This window comes from Mus pahari, chromosome 18, assembly GCF_900095145.1.
Source record: "Mus pahari chromosome 18, PAHARI_EIJ_v1.1, whole genome shotgun sequence".
In the NCBI taxonomy this organism is placed as follows: domain Eukaryota; kingdom Metazoa; phylum Chordata; class Mammalia; order Rodentia; family Muridae; genus Mus; species Mus pahari.
The window spans coordinates 25,646,244-25,657,729 of NC_034607.1; positions in this window are offsets into that span (position 1 = coordinate 25,646,244).

Sequence of the window (11,486 nt, forward strand, 5' to 3'; positions counted from 1 at the left end):
GTGTGAGAGAGAGAGAGAGAGAGAGAGAGAGAGAGACAGAGACAGAGACAGAGACAGAGACAGAGACAGAGACAGAGAGACAGAGAGAGAGACAGAGACAGAGACAGAGACACAGAGACACAGAGACAAAGAGAAAGAGAGACGGAGAGAAACAGACAGAGAATGGGCATTCGAAAAGTATCTAGGACATTCTTTCTTAAGGCATGCTGAAAGAGCAATGGGCCTAGTTAGTGTGTAACCTCTGACAAGACAGTAATCATTTGTCTTGCCTGTGGCTTTTCTCCATTTATGACATGAATATCTGGAAAAATCTGACTCCAGGAAGGGGAGGGGAAACTTTTTCTCCTCTAGAGCTGAGTTGAGAGAGCTAAAGGTCTGTGTAGGTCATGGAATGTTAGACCTTCATATTATCTATGAGAAAAAGGGAAATGTACTTGGAGGGTCATATTTAGAAGAACACCCAGCTAGGTGACAAAAGGCAGAGGGAGGCCATTCTATCCTGCTTATTTTAGTGGCATTTGACAAACAATAAGAGATGTTTAATTAAGTTAGTATAATGTCTACATCTTTTTTTCAGTTTATTTTTTTATTAGAAACTTTATTTATTTACATTTCAAATGTTATCCCCTTTCCCACCCCCTGGAAACTCCCTCTCCCCTCCCCATCCCACTGCTTCTATGAATGTGCTCTCCTCCCACCTACCTGCTCCTGCCTACCCTCCTGTCTACATCTTAAGTGGCTACCTGACTAAATTCCTCATCCTTCCATAGAGTCTCCGTGCTTTCAGATATAGAATGACTGAATAGTGAGTGAGTAGCTAATTCTCTTTTTTTCTTGCTTTTTTTTCAACTGCTTGTTGAGTCATATATACAGTACCAATAAAGAAGGTGTGAGGAAATAGCTGCTCCTCTAACTTTCCAACTGCCTTTGCCTCTTTACTAGAAGATTTTGGCAATGTTCTTCCTAAGATTGCTTTACAGAGGTAAAGAAATATCCACTTGTTTGTATTGTGGCAACATATACAGACTTAAAAAAAAAAAAGTCTAAATTGGTTCCATGAAAAGGCTTAGGCCATCTTAACTCGGCTTGTAGAAAACAAAAAATAAGGAAAACTGCTGCATGAAAAATAACAGATTTCAAAACATTTCCTATGTACTTGATTTCTGTGTGTAAATAAGGTAATAAAGCACCTCAGGCTCTAGGTTCTTTTGGTGGCAGAGCATACAATTAATTTGTTGCATACATCTTGAATTTGTTGATGGTGGGTAACACTGGTCATTTTATGGTAACGATATTCTTAACTCTGCCCTTGACTCACTTGACAGAAAAGACCAGAGAGAAATCACTCAAACTCTCCAGACCTTTAAAAAATGGTAGCACCAAGATCCCTAAAGGAGAAGTTCCTGGCCCATTCCCATTGCAGGGTAGACATGATTTGCAAAGGACATGGCAGTCAATAGGCCATCTATCATCTTAGTATGTATCCTACCTCTGACTGTTCAAAATTGCCCAGGACCCAGACTTTCATAGTGAAGCCTTCACTGGCGTCACCCAGTTTTCAATCTGTGGCTTTTCTTCCCTTGAAAATTTACAGAGGTAAGGATTGAATGTAGTGCGATCCACAACTCGGAAATATTGTTCTAAATATAAGTTCTTTCCTTAAAATTTTCTGTGAAACCTGACATACTTTCTTTCTGTTTTAGAATGTTATGTTTTCGCTAGTGGATTTATTTTAAAGCAATTTAAAGAAACATGTCATTTTTAGTTTTTCTATAATAAAAGAAGTGATCATCTAATAAAATGAGAGAGATTAAGAATCTATTTCCCTTCGTCTCCTCCCTCTCCCTCTCCCATTCCCTCTCCTTCTCCCTCTCCCATTCCCTCTCCTTCTCCCTCTCCCTCTCCCTCTCCCTCTCCCTCTCCCTCCCTCTACCTTTCCTTCTCCTTGCCTGTTCTCCGATCTCTACGTTTAATTTTTCTGGCTCTATAAAAGGCTCTATAAATCACCTTTTTTTTGCTTAGCTTCATATTCTTCTCTCACCAAAAATGAAAGCCATTCTGAAATTTACTCCTAAGTACCTTAAATAGTTAAATGACAGATAAAGAAAGAGCATTCATCCCAGAATCATTTCTTATTGCAGTCTTTAGAAGCAAGCACTTTATTTTGCTGACAAAAAAATATTTGAAATAGAATTACAAGCAAAATCAGTCTGTACAGTTTCCTTATCCACTAATATGTACTAAGAGATAATCATGTAGGTAAATGCATGAAAGCAGCATCTGACCTTGGCATAGCATACGTTCTAATAGCTTCGTGCCAGGATGTACAGCCTCTGCAGACCAGGGCACTTGGCATTTGACAAATGATGGATACATGCCAAGTTGGTGCACTATTATAAGTACTCTCAGGGCTAAATCAGAATTTCCTTACAACTCACACACCAGGTGAAAATGGAGTATAGTATGCACCCTCCTACACTGAATGCCATTGCAGCTAGAAACAAGGGACTGGTATAGGGTGGGAGCAAGCTCTATTTGATTTACGCAATTATTCACCTCTGTTGCATCAACAGAAGTCTACACACCACACCAATGAGCATAAGGCAAGTACTGTGCACATTTAATTTACAAATCATTTCCAGAGACTTTTAGAAGCCAGCACATGTCTAGAGAATTCTTAGAATTTTGAGCTTTATTATTCTAATAGAGATGATTGTCTTGTTCCTATTCCTCAAGCTAGATAACTATCTATGCAGACAAATTTCTGTAGAAGTTGGTAAATGAAAGTTTCCGACAGACAAAGAAGAAAAGGTTGCTGTATTAGCTACAGTTTCTGTAGATGGGGTTCACTAGGTAGGTCTGGCTGGTCTTGGACTCGATTATAAATCAGGATGACCTCAACACTAAGAGAGAACCATGTGACTCTGCCAAGTGCGCCGTCATCTCTGCCTATAAGAGATACATCTAAAAGGATATTAAATTTTCTATGTTCAATGCATTCCAAATGTATGTTTTTGCAAATGGCAGACCCATGTAAAGACTAGAAGCAGAAAAGAACAGTCTCTACTGCTCCCATCTGCTTTCATTTCTTTGCTGAACATCCATTTATGCCACCGCTCTTTTAGATCTCCATTAATCTGGATGGTAGACTGATATCTTTTAATTCTCCCCACTCTGCCCTAAAGAAAATTTAGACTATTTTTAGGGAGATCTCTGAGAATTACAAGTTATCTATTGAATGAATAATTTATTGCTATATTGTTTGTCTAAATGAGCTCATACTTAGGTGTTCTCCAAGATATTTCTAACCCTGAACATCTTCCATCCATATCATATCATATCATATCATATCATATCATATCACACCATTTCATATTATATCACATCAAATAGAAGACTCACACAAGGAAGGTAAATTTACAATATGCCCATGGTGTCCATGGACATGGGCATCAATCTGTGGATCTATTGTTTAGTTTATTTGTCTACCAACTGTTTCACTTCTTTCAAATTCCCTACACATAAAACCTATCAACCAATTCACCACAGCAGTCTGTCAAAAGGCTCTAAGACACCAACATAATTCTGTTCCTTGAAGCATTGTTTAGATATGCTTGATCCATTACTTTTCTTTTTTTCTTTATCTTTTCTTTACTTTTCTTTTCTTTTTTTCTTTTTTGGTTTTTTCAAGACAGGGTTTCTCTGTGTAGCCCTGGCTGTCCTGGAACTCACTTTTTGTTTGAGGCTGGCCTCAAACTCAGAAATTCGCCTGCCTCTGCCTCCTAAGTGCTGGGATTATAGGTCATGTTTTAACTAAATAAACATGCAATGTTGTACCAGCACATGGTAAAGGAGTTTCATGGAAGGATGATACAGGCAAACGTGAACTGAGCGTGACTGAGGGCTGTTCCATGTCACTCTCAGTGATTAGAAATGTTTTCCTTAAAAGACTCAGAGTTTTCTGAATCACTTCTGTATACCAGTTGTTGGGACTTTCTCAACTACTCTCTGGCTTTACCCACAGTCTTCTTCAAGTAATTTGTTTTGAAAATGTTTGTTGTTCTTCATCAACTTTACGTTCGCAAATTGTAAATAATTGTTCTACCTAAAAGAATATACGAGGGGGGGAAGGGAGAGAGAGAGAGAAATTAATAATGCTGTTCTTCATACATTATCCAGGAAACAATATCCATACCTACTGTGTAGGGAGATTAATCATTACTTTGTGTTGTAAATTCTTTAAATACCTCAGACAAGGTTCTAAAGATTGATGTTTCCATTTTAGAATAATATCCCCTTTTTTTATTTTACACTAAGATACTCTGGGGCAGAATATGAAACACATTTACTAGTGAAACACTGAACTTTTTGTGCAAGTCCTCTGCTGTTTGTAATATTTATAGCCTGCAAAGTGGTTAAGTGGGCATAAGCAAACCATAAGTAATAGTGAACTTTTGTGTTAAAGCATATGTGATGAGATTGTCAAGCCACGGAAGGGTATTCATGGAGCAAATAATGGCTGGTGGAGCTGCAGAGTGCCAAAGCTTTTACCATGAAGTAAGGATGGTTCCTCTCCCCACTCTCCTGGATCATCACTCAGGAGCCTCTGCCATAGATTTATCTTACACTTAAGGGAAGAGGCATTATTACAGGTTCTGTATAAAAAATGTTTTCCTCATCATCACATGGCATTTTATCCTACCCTGGTGATTTTCAAGTTTTGTTTCACCAATGTAATCCAGGAATGCTTCGAAGTTATCACCATAGTGATTTTATCTGCCCAGTGTGAGCATAGTAACAGTAGTCTTATGTAAAATAAATGATGATCAAGATCCTCAGGCCTATTCCCCTTAGTCAAGTGCTCCATGGATGGAAGTAAGAAAATATTTGAGTCAGTCTAGTGGTCTTTCTTTCCCCTTCCTTGACCATGCCATCATGGCATGCATAATGATAGAAAGGTATGTCACTCTTCATCTACTACAGCATGTGCATCAGAAAGCCACCACCTGACACTCTGTGAGGAGTCCTCCCATGCTGTCACTCAGTATACAAGTAAAAGCTTGTACCAAATAGATTAAAATTAGAGGTTAGTCCCAAGTTATGACAAAGCTGATGTGTGCTATAATCATAATCATATACAGCCTAGTCATAATTTTATTAGCATTATACTGTGCCATGCTTCAGATCAAAAACAGTAAATCTCAAAGGACATAGAAAAGGCATGGGTGTGTGGAACTGGCCTTCAGTCACCCTGTGACATCCTTGAATGGCTTCCAGAGACGGAGCCATTTTCATAGAAACCTTATAGGGAGAAGTGAAAGGACCAATGACTGTTATACTTTTACAGTATAGTCAGCCAGAGCCCAAAGACATACATGTAATACTAGCTTCATGTCTTCTCTTTGAGTGGCAGTACCAGCAAGTATAACCTTGCCCTGCCTTAAATACTCACAAAAAATTAGAAAGGAAAAAAAATAGGAAAAGAAAAGTAAATAACCATACCTTGTTTAAAGTAGTGTAGTTGTATCACGAGAAGAACGTTGTATATGGTGATAGTCGACACCAGTGATTTTTCTCCTGAACTTGAAAATAGACAGGGCTCCCAATAGCCTGTGTCTCCCTTAGTAGACACTTTGCACTGCCAGGTAGCCTATGGCATGAAAGTATAACAAGGAAATAAGACACATAACACATTCAAGTATACCTAATAATGTAGACAACAGTTTACATTTGGTTCATGAAATCCCTAAATCCCTAAGGCAACGAATTCCTATGTTTATTTCAAAGGAGAAATTAGAGTCTTCTGGCAAGGTCAGCGCTTTCTTTGGAGGCGGGAGAGCTCAGGGATATCACTTCTAGAAAGTAAATAACGAAGTATAAATGGGCCTTTCCTAAATATATATCAGAAGTGCTTTTGATAGAAGCACAACAGAGGCAAAAGAGATTATTTCCTTTGGTATTATCAGGAAACTCCTTGGGTTTTGTTTGTTTTTTATTATTATTATTATTATTATTAATTTATTTATTATTATTAATGTTTTTTTTGGTTTCTGTAAGAGAAACCCCAGGCCCTTGTGATATTGCCTCATTCTAAATCTGTATTGTAGACCATGTAACATGTCTTAGTACACTGTATGGAGAAATTTAACATCATAGTTGGATTTCTTTGTTTTCTATGTTTTTAGCTATACAAAAGAAAGACTTACCTGTAAATATTGTACATTTAATAAAGAGAAAATTTTGTCCTTTTGTGTGGAACATGTCCTGCTGTGTTGTTCTTTGGTTAATAAGGATTCAAGTAACCATTCTGTGGCTACTTTGATTTTTTTTAGATCATTAACTGTATCCTAGCCAACATGTCCCATGAAAAACCACAAAACCCCTATGCTCTGAATTTATTGATTTCAGTGTAACTCAAAGAAATATCTAGGGTTCTCTCATATTTAATTGACTTATACCAAACTGTGCATCAAGCATAAAAGCACATGTGCAAGCACACTGATTAGGTAACAAGGTTCTTTTTTTTTGAATGAAAAAAAAAAGAATCATCCTGAATTCAGCATCTCACAGATACCCAGACACCTGTTGATGCCTTCTTAGTTTCCACTGATAACACCTGGTCCTACTTTGGCTACACTTTTGTCTTCCAGAAGATTGTTCTACATTTGAAAATGCAGATATACATTGATCTGGACTATATTTGTTGACTGATAGTGTTTCTTTAGATTTGTGTCTATGAATTATCTGATACACATAGACTTATTAATAAAAACTAAATGTGATGTAATAGGCTGGACATGTAGCTCAGTCAGTAAAGGGTAGTAAAGGGTTCATAGTACTCAGAAATCCCCAAGTTTGATCCCCAGCCTCAAATAAATAGGACATGGCGGTATAGTCATATAATTCTGACATTACTCAGGATGGGAAGAGAAGAGGAACAAAGGTCCATGGTCATCACTGTCTACAAAATGAGATTTGAAGCCAGAAGAGATACATAACATAATATTGTGTCATAGAACAAACAAACAAACAAATAAATAAGCTCCCTATAGTGAAATTAACCGTCAGACTGGATATTTATGAAACATTTAAGCTGCACAGTCCAGAATAAATCTCAGAGAACAGGAGGAAATAAGGAAGAAGGAGGAGCTAAAACTTATAAGAAGTAACACTGGTACAATAAGAGTGAGGGAGATGCTGAGTATATGAGTCCATAAGATATCATTGAAGTTTGCTGATGGAATGCAGGAGAATATGAGAGAAAACAGAATCCAAAGATTGCATAATTGATTTAGTCAACAGATAGATACAAAATGAATGTTTATTGTGTTTGTGGTGAGAAGAAGAATAGAAGGTATTATTTGAAGGAAACGAGCTACATGAAACTTTTTTAAAGGACATAATGAGGGAAGATTGAAATCCCTACTTCCTGACCCCCACAACCCTGCCTTTCTCTCAGGAGGTCTACCCTAACCAGAGACACAGGTGAGACCCCCTAACCCAATGCTTATGCCAGCTGGGACCTCCCTCCACAAATCCCAGCAGGCATGGGATCTACTCTGCTTTCTGGGAGTGCCATCATCCTTCTATTATGTATTTCCACCTTCACCCGTGGCAGATTGGCATGCCTGATCCCCAATGCCATAGCATTGCCTGTCTCCCAGCATGACTGCTCTAACTAGGAAATAGGAAGCCTGATCATACCAGGGTCATGGAAGGCCTGGTCTAACCAGAGATGCCACTACAAGAAAAAACAAAAAAATCCCAGGATATCAGAAACTATTCTCAACAATAAAAGAACTTCCGGGAGAATCGCCATTATCGATGTCAAGCTTTACTACAGAGCGATAGTGATAAAATCTGAATGGTATTACTACAAAGACAGACAGGTAGATTAATAGAATAGAGTGGAAGACCCAGAAATAAACCCACACACCTATGGACATTTGTTCTTTGTCAAAGAAGCCAAATCCATACACTGGAAAAACAAAAGCATCTTCATCAAATGGTGCTCATTTAACTGACAGTCTCCATGTGGAAGAATGCAAATTTATCTATATTTCTCAACCTACACAAAGATCATGTCCATGTGGATGATAGGCTTCAGCATAAAATCAGATACACTGAATCTAATAGAAGAAAAGATGGGGAATATCCTTGCATGTATTGACACAGGGGAAAATTTTCTGAACAGAAAACCAATGACACAGGCTCTATGATCAAGAATTGACAATTGGAATCTCTTGAAGCTAAAAAGGTTCTGTAGGACAAAGTAAACTGTCAAAAGGCCAAAAAGCAACCTACATATCAGAAAATGATTTTCACTAACCTTATATCCAATAGAGAGTTAATATCCAAAATATATAAAGAACTCAAGGAGTTAGACTCCAGAGGACCAAATAACACTATTAAAAATGGAGTACAGAGCTAAACAAAGAATTCTCAACTGAGGAATCTTGATTGGCTGAGAGGCACCTAAAGAAATGTTCAACATCCTTAGTCATCAGGGAAAAGCAAATCAAAATGACCCTAAGATTCCACCTCATATCAATCAGAATGGCTAAGATCAAAAATTCAGGTGACAGCAGATGCTGGCAAGGATATGGAGAAAAGGGAACAGTTCTCCATTGCTGGTGTGACGGCAAACTGGAGTAAGCACTCTGAAAATCTGACTGTGAACTTCCTCAGAAAATTGAAAATAGCTCTACTGGATAACCCTGGTATAGAACTCCCGGCCATATGCCCAAAAGATTCTCCACCATACCACAAGGACATGTGCTCCATGATGTTCAGAGCAGCCTTATTCATCATAACCAGAAACTGGTAGAAATCCAAATGTCGCTCAACTGAAGACTGAATATAGAAAATATTTTTCATTTACACAATGGAATAATACTATTCAGCTATTAAAAACTGAGGGCATCATGAGTTTTACAGGCGAATGCGTGGAACTACAAAATATCATCCTGAGCTAGTTATCCCAGCCCCATAAGGACATGCACGGTATGTACTCACTGATAAATAGATATAAGTCAAAACATATAAAGTACCCATGAGATAACTCTTAAACCATAAGAAGTTAAACAAGAAGGAAGGACTAAGTGGGGATGCTTCAGTCTCACTTTGGTGAAATCAAAATAATTATGGGAGACAGAGGGAGGGAGAGACCTGAATGTGGTAGGGGAGGGGGAGTGGAAAAGTGGAGCAGAATCAGATATGGGAAGAAAACAGGAGAGAAGACTAGAGTGCCAGGAGAATGAATGCAAATATATTGCTGCCAAGTGTGGGGGAACCTCTAGGAAGTTCCAGAGACCTGGGATGTGAAAGGCACCCAGGACTCAATATGCGTGACCTTCGCCAAATGCCCAACAGAGAAGAGATGGAACGTGAAGAGCCTACCTCCAATAATTAGACACAGCACCCAGTGAAATGATGGGGACACCAACCTACCTTCAAAACTTTTGCCCCAGATTTGTTCTTGTCTAATAGAGAGGGACAAAAAAGGAGCAGAGTGCAGGAATGGCTGCCAGTGACCAGGCCAGCTTGATCCATTGGGCAGCCACCAAACTCTTGCAGACAGGAGCCTAGCATGGCTGTCATCTCAGAGGCCTATCAGCAGCTGACCGAGACCCATGCAGATAAATACAGCCAACCATTGGACTGAAGTCAGATGCTTGTGGAAGAGTTAGGGAAAAGATTGAAAGAACTGAATGGGATGGCAACACCATAGGAAGATCAAACACTTAACTAACCTAGAACCTGAACTCCTTGAGACTATGCCAAAGACCAACCAAAGAGCATAGAAGGCTAGTCTATAACAACCAAAGAGCACAGGGGCTAGTCTGAAGCCCCTGTCACATATATAGCAGAGGACCAGAAGACCAATTGCCTTGTTTAGCTTCAGTGGGAGAGGATGACCCTAATCCTGTAGAAACTTGATGCTTCAGAGAAGGGGGATGGGGGAGACACACCCTCTCAGAGACAGATGGGGTGAAGAACTCTCGGTGGGGGGCCAAAGGTGGGCAACATTTGGGATGAAAATAAATAAAATAATTAATTAATAAAAAAATAAAGAATAAAATATAACCAAGAGCCTTTGATTCTGTAACATGGCTACCATCTTGCCTTCTATTGTAATTATTTTAGGTTCATTATGGGCATAACCTAAAGGCCTAGTTCGAATTGTCTCTTTTTAAGTTTCCCATTAAATTCTAGAAAACTGTTGCTTAGGTTGAATATATGTTTAAAGAATTGGATTTTACTTAGAGAGCATGTGATACAAAAGTGAGACTTTTTATATATGCTAGAATTCCTGCAGTGCAAGGAGATATTGCTGATGAAGGCTGAAGAAAAGGATGGTAAACAGATTAAATGACTTCCAGTTTTGAATTGTATCAAGGCAGGGATTAGCAGCCAAAATGTCTGTTGATCTCACCCATACTGTTAAATTATTCACCCTCCTGATGTGAATATGCATCAGGATACAAATTTTCACTTTTCCTGTTTGCCTTTTACAGGCAACATGGGTAAGGGCATATAAATACAAAGAAAACACTTTCTTATTAGGACCCTTATAAGTCCTGAACCATCAATTAAATATACTTTTCTGACATATTTAGTAAATTATTAGATTCAAATGTACATTCTAGTGGAATGAGAAATGCTATGGATAAATGCTGATACAAAATTAAATCCTCCAAAATTATAGCAAGAAAAACATAGTTACTGCTGTTTCCACTACAGGAGAATTTTGATCAAAGTTACTGGTGGAAAAATGGATCGAAAATAATGACATCACTTTTATTGGAATCTGCATCTGCTATGGTTTATTCAGAGCATTTAACCTTTTAGGACACTCTGTAATTTAAATCAAATGTTCATTTGGTACGATGATTATTTATTTAATATAATCTGGCTGCCTTTGGTTTAAACATACTACTGAAGAAGCAATATCATTAAGTAAAAACATTAAAATAAAAAGTATATTAGAGCAATAATAGGAAAGTTGCAAAGAAAAATATTGGAAATCAGTAAAAAGGCATTGTGACTACAGAACTTAAGGGATCAAGGCTCAGAACGATGGATTTTAAATGTTGCAAGGGCATAAGAGACAGACAAACCCATCCTTTTTATGTAATCTCTTAATATCATAGTTTTGTGAGTCAGAATCAATTAAGCACTGAAATCCCCTGTTTTGGTTATTCTTTGGTTTAGAGACTTTCACACATTGGTTTTTTTTTGTTTGTTTGTTTGTTTGTTTGTTTTGTTTTTATGCTTTATTGATATTTCCTTTATTTACATTTCAAATGCTATCCGAAAGTTCCCTATACCCTCCTCCAGCCCCTGCTCCCCTACCCACCCACACCCACTTCTTGGCCCTGGCATTCCCCTGTGCTGGGTCATATAAAGTTTGCAAGACAAAGGGGCGTCTCTTCCCAATGATGGCCGATTAGGCCATCTTCTGCTATATATGCAGCTACAGACAC